Source organism: Entelurus aequoreus, linkage group LG19, assembly GCF_033978785.1.
Source record: "Entelurus aequoreus isolate RoL-2023_Sb linkage group LG19, RoL_Eaeq_v1.1, whole genome shotgun sequence".
In the NCBI taxonomy this organism is placed as follows: Eukaryota; Metazoa; Chordata; class Actinopteri; order Syngnathiformes; family Syngnathidae; genus Entelurus; species Entelurus aequoreus.
The window spans coordinates 33,732,098-33,750,435 of NC_084749.1; the positions used below are offsets into that span (position 1 = coordinate 33,732,098).

General features: G+C 33.4%; 1 protein-coding gene across 1 annotated transcript in view; it reads left to right on the top strand.

Annotated features, from left to right (window-relative positions):
* Positions 1 to 11,447: 11,447 nt before the first annotated feature.
* LOC133634906 (tyrosine-protein kinase ZAP-70) overlaps positions 11,448 to 18,338 on the top strand; it is a 37,703-nt gene continuing 30,812 nt past the window's right edge. The window contains exon 1 of the mRNA XM_062027562.1: positions 11,448 to 11,516. The gene's annotated coding sequence lies outside the window, so the exon portion shown is untranslated. The remainder of the gene's footprint in view (positions 11,517 to 18,338) is intronic.

Consider the following 18,338-nt stretch of genomic DNA (forward strand, 5'->3'; position numbering starts at 1 on the left):
TTGGAAAGTGTCAAACATGTTGTTAAACAGGAGAAAATAGCTAAGCTGTTGGTATACAACTTTTTCTAGGACTTTGCCCAAAAATGGCAGGTTTGAAATGGGCCGATAGTTGTTCAGTATCTTGCCATCAAGACTTAATAATACATTCTTGTAATTATGACAATATGCTGAGGGCCATATAGAAAGAACATGTGGTGAAGCATCCCTGAGTATATTGAATCACCAACCTTTCATGGATGGATGATGCCGAGGGCCAATAAAATCAAGCTGAACATGTCCCCGGGGCCACAATTTGGACTCCCCCTGTACTAAATAGACTGATTCCACTCTGTTTTAAAATAATGGAAGAAATCATCTATCAAGTTCGTACTGTATAATGCTGTATCTTTGCAGGGACAACATTGAACTACATGATGAGTATGTTACATTCCAATACAGCTTTAACATAGTGGCGGTGTGGCTCAGGTGATAGAGACACCGTGCCAGAAACTTGAGGGTTCCTGGATCGAATTCAGCTTCCGCCATCCTAGTCACGGCTGTTATGTTCTTGGGCAAGACACTTCATCCACCTTGCTCCTGATGGGTCGTCGTTAGCGCAGCTTCTGCTGTCTGTGCATGTGAATTGGTGAATGTGACGTACAATGTAAAGCGCTTTGGGTATGGTGTAGGTATAGTAAAAGCGCAGTATAAATGAAGGTCACAATATTTGACTTGCAATTAACTTAAATCCTACAGTTGATTCATTATAATGGGCGTTACTGAACAAACTGCTCTTTGTGCACCATATGTGTGTTTTTCACATGTTTATATGTTGTACCTGTCAAAACACTGAAATTTAATTTGAGAGCTGTCAAGGATTGTTCAAAATGTCACAGAAAAAAACCCATGAGGGCTTTTTTGGCACGATTTCGACTGAAAACACGTTTAATGTTAAAGGTTGGCTGACTGGTTTGTTTTTGAGTAAGCTTTTTTTCCCAGACCAGTCAAGTTCCCCGCTGGTTGTTTCCAAGACCTAAAATAGAATAAAAGTACTGTGTAATGGTAGTTGAGGGCTCTCCAGTCAAACTAAGTAGATCTTTCATAACACGCCATGGTTTTAATGTTCAGTAAATATTTATGCCCATTAATCATAACCACCAGTCGCATTAAGTATGATTTGATAGCATGAATGGAGTTCATATTTAAGAACAGTCATCTATTTGTAGATGTTGATGTTTACAGCATTCAACCCGATTACTAAATTATTGCAACATTTGAGTACAACTAAACATGTTGTTAGGGTCTAAAGGATATGACCTTTTAAAATACTAGCTCCTAGAGCAGTGGTTCTCAAACTTTTTTCTCCAAGTACTACCTCAGAAAACACTTGGTTCTCCAAGTACTACCATAATGACCAAGATTAAAACACAGTAGCATAGTAGTTCTAAGTATTCATTTAAAACAAGGCAGAGGTTTTGTTTAACAAGTATATTTATTATTTTTGGCCACAGTAACACTGTATTTGAATATTTAATTAAGTGATCCATAGACTAGATCGGGGGTCAGTAACCCGCGGCTCTAGAGCTCTATAGTCTTTGGTATGACTCGGCCGGGGTTTGAACTCACAACCTATTTTGGGGGACATTTAGATGTTAACTGGCTGTAGGCTCCAGCACCCCCCGCCACCCTGAAAGGGACAAGCGGTAGAAAATGGATGGATGGATGGATGACTGTCCAGCTCTGCACAAGTAAAAGCGGTGCAGGACTGCTTCTATTGGAGAGTTTACATTCAAGCCGATATCATCCGATACTTGTTTTTTTTGCCAATATCCGGTTATCATTATCGGATTGTGACACCTCTAACGATAAGAAAATCAAATATACAGTTGCACTCATTTTTTCAACGCCCTTTGCAAATTACATTAATTAGCAAAATGACCAACCTTTCGGTAGATGGTCACGTTCAATTAGAAGTGATGAATAGAGTAGCGAATACCAAAACGCAAAAAGGCGGGGATCCTTTGTATGCATGGGATATTTTATTACAACCTCCTACTGATAATGCTTTGTTATTATTTATAAAACTTAGACTTACTGTGAATGTGAGGGGTTTTATGTGAAAAAAATAGCTTAGCTTCTCAGACTGACAAAAGCGTGAATAGTTGTTTTTTTTTAAATAATACCAAATATCAGTGGTGTGCCGTCAGGGCCAGCAAGCCCTTCTCTGGTGGCGTAGCATAACCAGAAATCATGATCATAATTAAAGATGTTGTATTTACTTTCCCTAAATATCTAAAAGTATTCATATTCTCTTCATGTCATATTATGCTCCTTCCAGTGCTGTTGTTTTTAGTTTTAGTTTGTATCCAATCAGAATTCAGTTAGCTTATGTTGCCATGCTGTACCAAATCTGCCAGAGGCCTTCAGAATCAACAATGCGGGCGTCCGTGCACTGTAAGTGAACGGGGACATACAGTTGATAGACATTTGTGATAGCCAATCAGATCACGAGTTGTTGTCAGTAAGGCCTTCTAGATGGCCTCACGTTGAACGTGACGTTTACAAGTCCTGTGATTGGATACTCATCGGGACCGTTAGCGGATGAATTTGAGAACACATAGAGTTGAGAGACAGTTGCGATAACCAATCAGATCACAAGTTGTTGATAGTAGCCTATCTAGGTAGCCTGATGTTAACGAGACTGTGATTGGATACTCACTTGTCAATTCCAAAGTGAGTATCCATTCACAAGTTTCAATTTATCAGGAAGCGGGAAGTGTTGCGCCGTAGCTAGACCGGGATAGCAGAGTAGGAGAACAAAACGTTGATTAGCTGGCAGATATATATTTGCAAGGCCATTTTCAAGAAGGATATTTAAAGAGAAAGTACATCTTGTGAGATGATGACGGCCAACCCCACAAGCTAGCTCAGCTGTTCTGGCGATGAAATGCTTGCTATTTCCACTCGAATAAGCCGACGACGAGGGGTATCGCTGGCTTATACGGTGTTGAATAGGTCCTACTAATTGTGAGTTCAAATATTTTATTTATTCACTTTTAATGTTTTTTGCAATTTTAATTTTGACAGTACCACATAAGATATGTTTTAATTGCTGATGCGTTTTAATTGTTTTTTAAATGCGCCAGAAAATAACCCGTTTTGTACACTGTTGACGTGATTAGGGCGTAAATGTGTTCCTGTATGTTATTTCTCCAGCAATGGTCATGTGGTGACATCAATTATGGTATTTTGAGAGGTAATCTTTCAAGTCGGACATCACTGAAGGGAAACGCACGGCCCGACAGTGCCAAATACATATTTTTGATTTAAAAAGAATATTCATACAATATGAATACGCGGGTTAGCGAAAACCAAATCACCATATTTGTACATCCTGACAGCTGTGTCATATTTAGGGCTGCTGCTATCGATTATTGTAGTAATCTAGTAATCCGTCGATTAGTTTGTTTAATTCAGTAATATAGCCTTTATGTGCACTATTTTAGGGAAACAGTTGACATGAACAAGGATTTTTCTGCTTGCCATAAAGCCACCATTCTTTTTTTTTTAGATTAAATGTACATCATAAATATTGAATGTGCACTTTTAACATGAGTGCATTGATAACAACAGAAAAAATATTTCATTTATTTTTTTATTGTATTTAAAAAAAAAATTAAAACCACTTTGCTCTTCCTTGCCACACATCTGTCACAATCGGGCAACTGCCACGGTAATATTTAAATATCCTAAACGCTAACGTGAATATAATAATATCATTCATTATTCATGTTTCAAGCGGTAGAAAATGGATGGATGGATGGATGGATATTTTGATTTTACTTTAAATGTTTTTTCTTTAACTACACGGACCCCTTGTTGAAAACCTCTGCTCTATAGCATACCTTGATAGTGTATTCTCTTTAGAAATAACTTCCAGTTTCCAAACTTGTGCACCCTAGTTTGCAGGTCCGACTTTACAACCTTCTGCTTTCTGAGCCAAAGTAGCAAAACAAGTCAAATCCTTGTGCAGCGAGCTACTGCCACCATGTGGCCTAATCTGGTGAGAGTGGCTTCTCATATATTTCTATTAATAACTTCAAGCTCATGAGCAAAATAAACTTGTAAATCCTCCACTTTATTCTAAGAAAGATACCACATCTTTGTTTTTACAACAGGAGCCAACCTTTTATGTCCCGGGGTGTCAAATGTACGGCCCAAGGGCTGAATCAGGCCCTCGGACAGGTTTGTATCAGGCCCTCAGACAGGTTTTTTCCGGCCCACGGGATGAGTTTGCTAAGTATAAAAATTAACCTGAAGGTTTTGAATGAAAGAAACAGCTGTTCTAAATGTGTCCACTGGATGTCGCAATAGCAATTATTTGTATCTTTGTAGATGATGCTACATATGTACAAAACAAAACACAAGAGTACATCAGTTGAGGAAAATGATCAAACTACATAAATAACGTTGTCCTTATTTTCATGTTGTCGTGCCGTGATTTTACCAGTCCGGCCCACTTGGGAGTAGATTTTTCTCCATGTAGCCCCTCGATCTAAAATTAGTTTGACACCTCTGGGTTATATGCTTCCCCCTAGAGGGTTGGGTAGATGGGGCATGATTTCTGATTAATAGTACCAAATACTAAACAGTTATTGTAGATTTTTTTTGTAATTTTGTTTTTATTGACGTCCAGCATCAGAGATTCCTATCCATTACATCATATATCTATTGTCTGCCCTAAACGCCTAAATAATATTTTTTGTTTATAACCCAACGATGCCCCTCACCCCCAAAAAAATAGAAAAAACAAATAAGTAAAGAGTATAAACACACTATATATATATATATAAATATATATATATATATATATATATATATATATATACACCGTTCAAAAGTTTGGGGTCACATTGAAATGTCCTTATTTTTGAAGGAAAAGCACTGTACTTTTCAATGAAGATAATGATAAATGATAAATGGGTTATACTTGTATAGCGCTTTTCTACCTTCAAGGTACTCAAAGCGCTTTGACAGTATTTCCTTTAAACTAGTCTTAACTTTAAAGAAATACACTCTATACATTGCTAATGTGGTAAATGACTATTCCAGCTGCAAATGTCTGGTTTTTGGTGCAATATCTACATAGGTGTATAGAGGCCCATTTCCAGCAACTATCACTCCAGTGTTCTAATGGTACAATGTGTTTGCTCATTGGCTCAGACGGCTAATTGATGATTAGAAAACCCTTGTGCAATCATGTTCACACATCTGAAAACAGTTTAGCTCGTTACAGAAGCTACAAAACTGACCTTCCTTTGAGCAGATTGAGTTTCTGGAGCATCACATTTGTGGGGTCAATTAAACGCTCAAAATGGCCAGAAAAAGAGAACTTTCATCTGAAACTCGACAGTCTATTCTTGTTCTTAGAAATGAACGCTATTCCACAAAATTGTTTGGGTGACCCCAAACTTTTGAACGGTAGTATATATATATATATATATATATATATATATATATATATATATATATATATATATATATATATATATATATATATATATATATATATAAACTATGAACATATAGGGAGTGATCTTTTATACACAGTACAATCAACATATAGGGAGTGATCTTTTATACACAGTACAATCACTAATTCAAGAAAATTAAGTCAGGTCTATGGGGCGTGACATAATTGACCCAGTTTTCCCAGTATGAAGTGAATTTCTCCAATTTATGAATAATAAATGCCGTTATCTTCTCCATTTTATAAATGTCCATTGTGATTTCCATCCACATTTTCATAGTGATATTCTCCTTTTGTAATCGTTCTTAATGTATACATGATGTCAATGCAAGGCTCAGCCATGCCTTCAGATTTGACCTCATCAAATGGGAAACAATAATCATAAATAAAAACAAAGGTAATATGCTAATCAAAGATTCTTTATAGGACATATTTTCTCTGTTTAAAGTGATTCAGTCATTTTAAAGGAGTTCTGATTATTTTTATTTCTTTAAAGCACATACTACACATTTATGGCTTGAATCAGGTATTTTTTTAGCATAAAAACAGCAAAATCAAACACAAATATCAATATTACAATAGTATATTTCTATAATAGTTCTAACGAGTGTAAAGGTGATTATGTGGGTGTTATTTGATGTTTAATGTTGACAAACATAAGAAGGTATTAAGCAGTTGTTTTACTCTTTAGCTATGAGCATATTTGATTCATGATTAATAATTCCTATACTTTGCCGAAATTCATTTACTACGGTGAGGCCAAATAACAGCAATAAACGAGGGTTTACTGTACTGTAAAAACACTTGTCAAAGAGCCTAAATAATCATCAGGGGTTTTCAACCACCAGGCCCCACCCCTCAAACAGATACGCAAAAACAGACACAAACGTTTTTTTAAAAGCTGTGTTGCAGGGATTTGGGGGACTACATTTCTAAAAAGTTAGGGACCGGGGCGCGAGACATGTCCCTTCACTATTATTATTATTTTGTATATTTTGTAGAACCAGCGTCTTCTACAGTAAACATTTGATTTTAGTCTATTTGTTTTGTCAAGAGTTACAGGAGCGCTCTGCTGTTTTTAAGGCCGTTCTGCAGAGAAGCTAGTCAAAGATCATCTATATTAAGAATCTGCTACAAAAATGTGAGTCTCGCACACGTTTTTTGAGCTGAACTCACAGGCCACCAGCTGAATAGCCCAAATGATGAAAAAGAGAGGATTTAAAAAGGAACCTTGAGGAATACCACTAGTATACCAAATGACTACTGACTGCATCTGAAGTAAACAAGCAACAGCAACACCAGGCACGTGCACACAGGGCCCTATGGGTGCCTGAGCCTCGTCTTAAAAAGTGCCCTCTGCCTGTGTGTGTGTGTTTTTTTCTTTTCTTTAAACAACATTAATAAATTCCTGTCAGGGATGTAAAAAACAAAAACAAAAAAAACAGCGGTACAAAAACTCCACGTTTTCTTGTAATACCGGGTTGTTTGAGCCTGCCGCTTCCTTTAAACCAGGGGTGTCAAACGTACGGCCCGAGGGCCGGATCAGGCCCGCGGACAGGTTTTATCCGGCCCGCGGGATGAGTTTGCTAAGTATAAAAATGAGCCGAAATTTTTGAATGAAAAAAACTGCTTTTCTAAATGTGTACCACTAGATGTCGCAATAGCAATTATTTGTAAATTTGTAGATGATGCTACATATGTACGAAAAAAATAAACGACTGGATGTTAGTACATCATTGGAGGAAAATGAGCAAACTACATGAATAACATCCTGTAATTGGATTTTCTTACTATTTTTTTTATCTTCATAGATTGCAAATTAACACCAATGAGTTGACTGATGAACATTATCACATAATTTATTCAGGAAGTATAAATAACGACAAATAAAGATAGAATACTATTAACCGCAACATGTAAGTGTAAAAAAAACAACAACAACATTATGATTTGCACATTTTCAGAATGTGCTTGTTCTATTTTTAAACAAGAAAACAATCTGAAGTTGTCTTTATTTTTAAGTTATCGTGCCGTGATTTTACCATTCCGGCCCACTTGGGAGTAGATTTTTCTCCATGTGGCCCCAGATCTAAAATGAGTTTGACACCCCTGCTTTAAACGTTTAGCCCCTCCTCGATCTGCGGGCTGCAGCCAGGGTTACTCAGACGTGACAGTGGAGCAACTTGAACCTGTGAGTTATGGTCTAGTCGCCGTCCACTTATTCAGCATCTAATATGGGTAATATTTCAGAAAAACGCTGTATTATTCTTTTAGTCAATTTGTCAGCTTCTGTTTTTGCCGGACGTCGGAGCACCGGCGCATCAATTGAGCACGGCACATCAAGTCCGCACAGAGCAGAGCGGATCGTGCGGAACAGGAAGTAACGTACAAAATAAAACACCGGGTTAATTTTCAAAATAAAATGCACGTTTACGGCGGATCACATTTCTCTCACAGTAGAGTTTTAGATATAAGGTTATTGTGACTTTGCTATTACTGTGTGGGTTAACAAAGTAATAATAATAATAATGATAATAATAACATAATAATAAGAAGAACAATGATAATGATAATAATAATAATAATAATTATTATTATTATTATTATTATTATTATTAATAATAATAATAATAATAATAATTTCAGCATTCTGGAGATATAAGATGTAGGTTATCTGTTAGGAATATTGCCATCTGTATTTAAATTTGATTCATGTTGATTATGCCTGCAGCCCAAAGCCAAAAAAAGAAAGGATACAGCCCTCTATTGGCCCCTGGTCCATATTTTTGGCCCTGTATTGCGTTTCAGTTGTTTAGTCTGAGCATTAAGTGAGATAGACCATAAGTTACAACTTAATGGTGTTTCATCAAGTTAAGGGAGAGGACAGATTTTCACATTGAAGTTTTTTCCATTTGGGTATTTATTTTTGTATTTTTTTTCAAGTTCATGTTGCACTGTTCAATGTTCAATATTAAAGTGCTTATCTTTAACAAAAATAGCCTAATAATGAACCAGTGTTTTGTTGCTTTTCATGTCTTCCAAGCCTATGATAATGTAAATTAACTCATTATGACCATAATTTGTTGACACAAAAGAAATGGCAATCACTTTTTACCTACAAAGGACACACAGCTAAGTAGTTAGCTTTCTATTAGCAAATTTAATTTTACATTAATTTCCATATTGTGTAAAGGACCAAAAAAAAAATTCCTGCCCTTTTCTGACTTTGAGCCCCTGCCCCTCTATAATCATGTGCACGTCCCTGAGCAACACCTTACTTACATAAAACATTACTGATAAAAATGTGCAACTTCTAAAAAGGAGAGGACTTAAAGTGGTGCCTTGAGGAACGCCTCAGTTATGTAGATCACGAGTTTGGACCCCAGTGTTCTATGTTTTGCTAGCGAGGGTAAAATGCCAATGCAAGGATCTGCCAATGTGTTTACATTGGCCCAAGTTCCACTGTACAAGAGGAGAATTCTAGTGTTTAAGAGAAATTTGCTGCAAAAATGTCTCCCAAGTTTTGAAGTGTACTCAGGGGCCAGTATGGTGTCATTCCTGGCCGGTTTTGGCCTCGGGCCGCCGTTGAATAACCCTGCTATATTAGCTCTACTTGCAATTCGAGCAAATGTAATTATCTAATATCATTATTGTGATTTCCTGCCTAAAAATAACAATTTGGAATTCTATAAATATTTGTTTGATATTTTACATCAGGGGTCCCCAAACTATGGCCCAAAATCAGGCCCGCGGGAAGTCTCAAGTATTAAAATAAAAATAAAAAAATAAAAATTTAAATACATTTAAAAAATATATATTTTTTTGTCTTTTCTTATCCACTTTGTACCGCTTGCTACTCACGGTGTCTCCGATTGTCTAAAAATGCATTTTCTCATCGATAACGTGACATCATCGCGCGCGCGGAAAGTGCGCTATATATATCTAATATATATAGATATACATCTAATATATATATATATATATATATATATATATATATATATATACTGTACATATATATCTAATATATATATATATATATATATATATATATATAGATATATATGTATATTTATATATATATCTAATAAATATATATAAATATATATATATATATATATATATATATATATATATATATATATATATATATACATGTATATATATATATATATATATATATATATATATATATATATATATATATATATATATATATATACATGAATATATCTAATATATATATATATATATATATATATATATATACGTCTATACCTAATATATATATATATAATATATATATATATATATATATATATATATATATATATATATATATATATATATATATATATATATATATGTATATATATATATATATAATAAATATACATATATATATATATACACATATATATCTAATATATATATATATATATATATTATATATATATATTATATATATATATTACATATATATATATTATATATATATATATATATATATATATATATATATATATATATATATATATATATAAGATATATTATATATATATATATATATATATATATATATATATATATATATATATATATATATATATATATATATATATATATATATATCTATATATATATATATATATATATATATATATATATATATATATATATATATATATATATATATATATATATATATATATATATATATATATATATATACATACAGCCCGGCCCCCGGCCAAATTGTTTTAACCCAATGCGGCCCCCGAGTCAAAAAGTTTGGGGACCCCTGTTTTACATCATGTCTACTGTAGTATCAATAGCAATGGTTCTCCAGGAATCAGTTCCTCTTCTTTATAATGGAGAAGAACATACTCCGAATAATGCGTCACGTGTTAGGTGAAATGTAACAAGAAAATGTTACAATTTTTACTCTAATAACACAAAGCTGCCATGCAGGCTGTTTCTTTCTTAAAAAAAAAAGAATCAAAATCAATGTTATTATGAATTATTGACTTATTCAAGGCTCCATTTACATCACATTGAATATTCCACTTTGAGATAGTTTTTTGGGAAAATGTTGTCTATTTTGTGTTTGCCATTAAAAAAAGTTAGTTATTTTTTTTAAAAAATTTTTGAGGGGCCTAAAACAAACAAAAAACATAAACAACAATAAAAATTATAATTGACAAATAGATCTGAACTTGATCTTGTGTTAAAAGTTAAAAAAAAAAGTATGATTTCTTTTTTTTAAACTTTACTGAGCAGGACCTTTTTGGATACCCAATCATTTTATTGGGACTTTTTTTTTTGAGTGTCATTGTTAAAAAAAAAAAAAAATTAAAATCAATGTTGTTATGAGTTATTGACCTTTTTAAGGCTCCAATTATTATATAATCCAAAATATTCCACTTAAATTTTTTATTGGGTGAAAATATTGCATATTTTGTGTTTTTTTTCCATAAGAAAACAGGGTTTTCTTTGACAAAAAGGGCATATAACTTAAATCTTTAACAACTTTATATTGACAAATAGACCTAATGTTGATCTAGAGATTTAAACCTTGAATAATAATACAAATAATAATACTAAATAATGACACATTTTTTATATTTTTTTTACCAAAACCCTTTGATCAAGCCTAAGTGGAGGCATCTATGTACATTTTTTTAAACATATATTTTATTGGTTTTTAAAAGAAAAAATATCAAAATGGCCCCCGCTTGCTTTGATTTTTCAGTGTGTGGCCCTCAGTGGAAAAAGTTTGGACACCCCTGCCTTACAGCAAACTGTCTCTTTGAATTGCATTAGGTTGTAGGAACTGACTATTGGCGAATTATTCCGGAGACTTATGTCCTCGTAAAGATAGAGTAGGCTTGCGTGTCTGTAAGTTCCACTTGGTTCTATACTCTGCACCTGACACATGCTCACATCAGCAGATGCATCTTGTCCCACAAGCAACAACCTTGGTCTACTTGGAGGGAAGAAGTATAACGTAAGTACTTCTTAACTTATTTATCACGTGAAAAATAACAAATATAACCCAAATCAAACCATATTTAGATGTTTCGACACACTATGCTGTATCATGCATCACATGTTATACGAGGAATTGTACATTTTTGATGATTATATTAATTAAAATGTGTTTTTTTATTTCACAAATTGTGCTCAAGACTAACATGATGACTAAATCATGTAGCAGTCGTCCAAAACAACACCACAAATATAACAGATTATGCCATATTAAGCAATAGTATTACTGACACACAATAGGAATAATAATAATAGCATTATTTTCACAGTAAATGTGTAAAACTACAGGCAATTTACTGTAACTTAGGTACAACAAAGCACTGTAATTCTGCATTGAAACACTCTAATTAACTGTAAAATCAGCATGTACAGTATATAGTTGTAATTAATTTACTGTATGAAATTACAATTGTGAAGTTAGAGCATATAGTTTTGACTTTATTGTAATTAAATGTAAAACTACCACAGTAAATTGTTGTAAGGATATTTCACGGTAAATTATTGTAAAAGTAATGCAATTATTAGCCAGTAATTTGCTGTGAATTTACAGTGTAGCCAATACATTTACTTCATTGATCACCACCAGTAAGTACAGAAAATACTGTAATACTGTTACTCCAGTATTTACATATTTATTTTCGTATATTTGCTTCACTTGTCTTTATTTTAAGTTCTTCACTTACACTATCACTATGAACAATGTATTCATTACACAAACGACATTTATTTGATAGAATAAAACACTATAAACATTAAATTATGTTATGTTGTCCTTTTGTAATGATTAAACTGTATTATGCTTTGGCATTAAATTTGGTTTGTTATCTAGCGGTAGAAAATGGATGGATGGATCTAATTTCTTAATTTTGTATATTTGTGTTTTTTATTTTTTGTGTTCTATTATTGTAATTATTATGAAAATGTCACTTTACAAAGTTGTTTTCAAAATGTGTTTTATAATTTATGGTGAAATACAACTTGGAATCAAAAAACAAGATTCAAAGAGTTGTACCTTATAAATGTTTTGCCTATTTTGCCGTGGGGGAAGTACACGTCTTCTCACATCTCACTTTTGAATTAGTTGTCTTTTTTTGCAAGCAATTGTTAAATGCTAAAAACAGACACACAAATACATACTCGATACGAGTTTGAATAATTTCAGTTAAATCCATCAAAGTTAATACTCCTTGGCCTATATAAAACTACTATACAGTAGTTGTATTAATCATGTCAGTGAAAGAATGGCAGGTGAAAAAAACAGTCAAAAGTGCCCCTTTTCAAACAGTCATAAAATCCCTCTTACTGTAAGTTATATTTGCTAAAAACATGACTAGTAAAATTTCTGCAGCAAAAGTATACTTTCAGCATGTACATTTACAATACATGCTTAATTTCTTTCTAATAATTAGAAAAAGGTTATATGTACTGGGATATAAAAAAAATTGACAAAATTGTCATAGTGGAATAATTAGTCTCCAATGATTCACGAGTGGTGCCTACACATGGTTACGAGGGATATCTTATTTCTGTGTTATGTTGTCGGTAGGCCATAAAATTGTGGCGACTGAGCTGCCAGCTTTTTTTTTTATCGTAAAATATACGGAAACTTTGTTTTTACAGCAAATTATTTAAAATGGGAAAACTGTGCAAGTTTTATTTTTAAGGCAACATTCTGGCGACTGAGCTGTCAATCTTAAGCATAAAATCTATGGTCGTTTTACAGTGCATTACTATAACTGAACAAACGATATAACGTTTTTTTTTTTACATAGCATCAATGGCAAAATGGTACTACTTCGATTTTTACGGTAAAATTCAGGCGACTGGGTTGCCAGTTTTTTACCATAAAATCTATGGTCATTGTTTTTACAGTGCATTAGTGTAAATAGAAAAAAGGTATAACTTATATTTTTACCGTAAAATTCTGGCGATTGAACTGCCATTTTTACCGTAAAATCTATGGTCGTTGTTTTTACAATGCGTTACTCCAAATGGAAAAAAAGGTACTATCTTTATTCTTATGGTAAAATTCTGTCGACTGGGCTGACAGTTTTTTCCCGTAAAATCTATGGTTGTTTTTTACTTTACATTACTGTAAATTTGTTATGGTAAAATTCTGATGACTGAGCTTCCAGTATTTGATTTTAAAATCTACGATTGTAGTTTTTACAGTGATTTACTTAAATGAAAAAACGGTACCAACGTTATTTTTATAGTATACTGAGCTTCCTGTTTTTAGTTTAAAATCTATGGTCGTTGTATTTACAGTGCATTACTGTGAATGGAAAAACGGTACCACGTGTTATTTTTACATGCAAATTCTACTGACTGAGTTTCCAGTTTTCTACCGTAAAATCTACTGTCGTTTTTACGATGCATTACTGTTAATGGAAAAACGGTACGACGTGTTATTTTTACGATAAAATTCTGGCGACTGAGCTTCCAGTTTTTTACCATATTATCTACAAGTCTTTTTTACTGTGCATTACTGTAAATGGAAAAACGATATAACTGTTTTTTTATAGTAAAATTCTGGTGTCTACCGTAAAATATATGGCTGCTGTTTTTACAGTACATTACTGGAAATGGAAAACGCTACCATGTATATATTTCTAGTTCAATTCTAGCAACTGAGCTGCCAGTTTTTGACTGTAAAATCTACTGACTCGTTTACAGTACACTGTTGGGAGATTGGGCTTTTTCTAGATCAATCTAATTCTTGAAGAAAAACCCTATATATACTGTTTAATACAGACCAATTAAATGATGCTAGTGGCCACTTTGATGTATTTGTTTGTGCATTAAAGATGCTAAAATCCATCCAATGTAAGTCAAAACAGCCACGTCCTAGCCTTATTCTAATGGTGACAAAGCAATCAGGTGTAATGTCTAAAAGTATCTCATTAATAATGGATTCAGTTTAGTTTTAGAATATGCCAAGGGCCAATAAAAAAATTAGTGTTGGAACAAAAAATTACCCCCGAGCCGCACTTTGGACACCCCTAATTTACAGAGATTCTATTTAGGACAGATGTACAGTAAAGTGTAGTACAGGGGTGTCAAACTCATTTTAGATCGGGGGCCACTAGGAGCAAAATCTACTCCAAGTGGGCTGGACTGGTAAAATCACAGCACGATAACTTAAAAATAAAGACAACTTCAGATTGTTTTCTGTGTTTAAAAATAGAACAAGCACATTCTGAAAATGTACAAATCATAATGTTGTTGTTTTTTTTTTTACACTTACATGTTGTGATTAGTAGTATTCTACCTTTATTTGTCGTTATTTATACTTTCTGAATAAATTATGTGATAATGTTCATCAGTCAACTCATTGGTGTTCATTTTCATTCAAGATAAAAGAATAATATCAAAATCAAATTAAAGGATGTTATTCATGTAGTTTGCTCTTTTTCCTCAACTATTTTTAACTTTTTTAACCGTTTTTAACTTTTTAACTGATTTTTATCTAACAAATTGTTCTTAGGGTAATTTGTACTTGCTTTTTCAATGTGTATTTTACTTCTGTTTTAAATGTTATTTTTTTAGTCTGTCCTTTGCCTCTATTTCTTTGTGGTGTACAGCCCTTTGTTCTTCAACTGCGGTTGTTTTTAAAGGGCTTTATAAATAAAGTTGGTATGGTATGGTATGGTATGGTGCACTAATATCATGTGGTTTATTTATTTTACATATGTAGCATCATCTACAAAGATACAAAGAATTGCTATTGCAACATCTAGTGGACACATTTAGAACAGCAGTTTTTTTCATTCAAAAATTTTGGCAAATTTTTATACTTGGCAAACTCATCCCGCGGGCCGGATAAAACCTGTTCGCGGGCCTGATCCAGCCCGTGGGCCGTACGTTTGACACCCCTGGTACAGTACAATAATAGCTGGAACATTTTCCTACAAAAAAAAATCCTGGTTTTGAATACCATCACGCTCCTATCATTTTGGTCTTCATTTTAACCTCGGATTTCAAGTTCAATGAATGCTGAATTGATGTGTATCGGTGTGGTTTTAGCTTCACACGCATTCTTATCACTTGTCTGTCCATGTTGTGGCTTCAGAAGGCATTTGTTGTGGTAAAAATGAGTTTCTTTGTACGGCCACTTTGTTGTTTTCATAAGTTGTCCATTGCGGGCGTGCGCAGGCGGTGTCAGGTAAATGAGGTTTTTGCTATTTGAAGACCTTAGCTGTCATCATTTCCTTAAATATATGCATAAGTATGATCTTTTGTCGGAAAAAAAAAGGAAAACGGAAAATTATGCAAATAAGTTTCCTACTGCATGAGATGGTTATCTACATCTCCCCTGTTTGCTGTATACTAATGAGCATGCAAGTACAGTACTTTACAGCTCTGTAATATCTGGTTGCACAAAACAACATTATTTATTCTATTACTGAACAACAAATAACATTTTACTCTGTGACGTGGAGTTCATGGCCAAAAAGCACCTGCTCAACTGAAGAATGATGCGTTGGAGAAAGGAGGCTGTGAGAGTAGGCCGCCACTTCCTGTTGTGGCTTGTGTCACCAGTTGCAGTCTCGACATCGACATGTGGGTGTTTCTTGCTCAACAGCTCACGCTGCCGCTGCCGCTGCCGCTGCCACATTTCTCCTGCCAAACGTGATATTTAGTACACACTTTGGTTTCGGTAAGCACACAGCTCAAAGAGGTGTGTCGGATCTATGGAAGTAATATTGGAGCAAAATCATTTGCAAAGGCGTAGCTCAATCTGTGTGTTTGTAATAAGGTGACCCCGCGTGAGAAGCGCTGTCATTCGGGAGTTATAGAATAGAATAGAATAGAATAGAAAGTACTTTATTGATTCCTGGGGGAAATTCAGCACCACAGCTCGCTCACAATAAACACTTAGGTATTTTTTACATGTGAATAATATAAATAAAGTCTATTATACAGCATTATTCACATGTGAATAATATAAACACAGTCTATTATACATCATTATTCACATGTGAATAATATAAAAACAGTCTATTATACAGCATTATTCACATGTGAATAATATAAACACAGTCTATTATACAGCATTATTCACATGTGAATAATATAAATACAGTCTATTATACAGCATTATTCACAAGTGAATAATATAAACACAGTCTATTATACAGCATTATTCACAAGTGAATAATATAAACACAGTCTATTATACAGCATTATTCACATGTGAATAATATAAACACAGTCTATTATACAGCATTATTCACAAGTGAATAATATAAATACAGTCTATTATACAGCATTATTCACATGTGAATAACATAAATACAGTCTATTATACAGCATTATTCACATGTGAATAATATAAACACAGTCTATTATACAGCATTATTCACAAGTGAATAATATAAATACAGTCTATTATACAGCATTATTCACATGTGAATAATATAAATACAGTCTATTATACAGCATTATTCACAAGTGAATAATATAAATACAGTCTATTATACAGCATTATTCACATGTGAATAATATAAATACAGTCTATTATACAGCATTATTCACATGTGAATAATATAAACACAGTCTATTATACAGCATTATTCACAAGTGAATAATATAAATACAGTCTATTATACAGCATTATTCACATGTGAATAATATAAACACAGTCTATTATACAGCATTATTCACAAGTGAATAATATAAATACAGTCTATTATACAGCATTATTCACATGTGAATAATATAAATACAGTCTATTATACAGCATTATTCACATGTGAATAATATAAACACAGTCTATTATACAGCATTATTCACATGTGAATAACATAAACACAGTCTATTATACATTCAAGTACAGTCAAAAAGGAACATATGCATTATACAGTCTGATGGCTGTAAGAGTATAAAGTCGCTGCTCCTTCGCATTGAAAGGAGCCAGGTGAGATGGTAGGGGGATGTGGTTAGGATTAGGGTTGCCACCTTTCAGAACTGGAAATAAGGAACACTCCTCACGGCGGCACGGCGAAACTGCACGGCCAAAATAATTTTGAGGGTTTGGCTCCCCAAAACCCTGAAATGCATAGAAACATGTGTATCTTGTAAATGAAAAAACTAAATGCTTTGATTTAATTGACATTATTTCACACGTCATATTAGCCTCTGGGCCCTGGCCCCTGGGGGTCACTTGGTGGTCAGTAAGGAAGGGGAAGTCAAGAAAGCATTTAGTCATACTTAAAGTTTAAAGTGCTTTATTAGCAATGGACATTGCTAAAGTGCTGTGAATTAAACAAAGATTTGCAGTTTAACACCCAAAAAACTAAATGAAACACTTGAACTTGTGTATACATGTTTAGATAAATTATTACGTCCATGTATCGTAGCTAGCCTGAACTTGAGCATATAGGCCTGGCCTACTGTATTCTATACATATAAAGTGCTGTAAATTAAACAAAGCCTGTCTGGGGACACCTTTACTGAAAGAGGACAATACTTAAATGAAATGTAAGTATATAAAGTGCTGTAAATGTAACGATTGGGGATACTTTTACTTTAAGAGGAAACAAATGAAAGACATGTGTGTATACATGTTAAAGGCTGAACTAGGCTGAACTTGAGCATATACTGTATTATATGTATATAAAGTGCTGTAACAAAGCCTGTCTGGGGACACTTTAAGTTTAAGAGAACTATAGTAAAATGAAACACTTTTTTTGTGTGAACCCAAATGAAAAGATGAAGAGAAAAAAAAGGAGAAAAAGTGCATATTTTTGGAGGTCTTTTCTCTTCTGAGGTTAAGGAC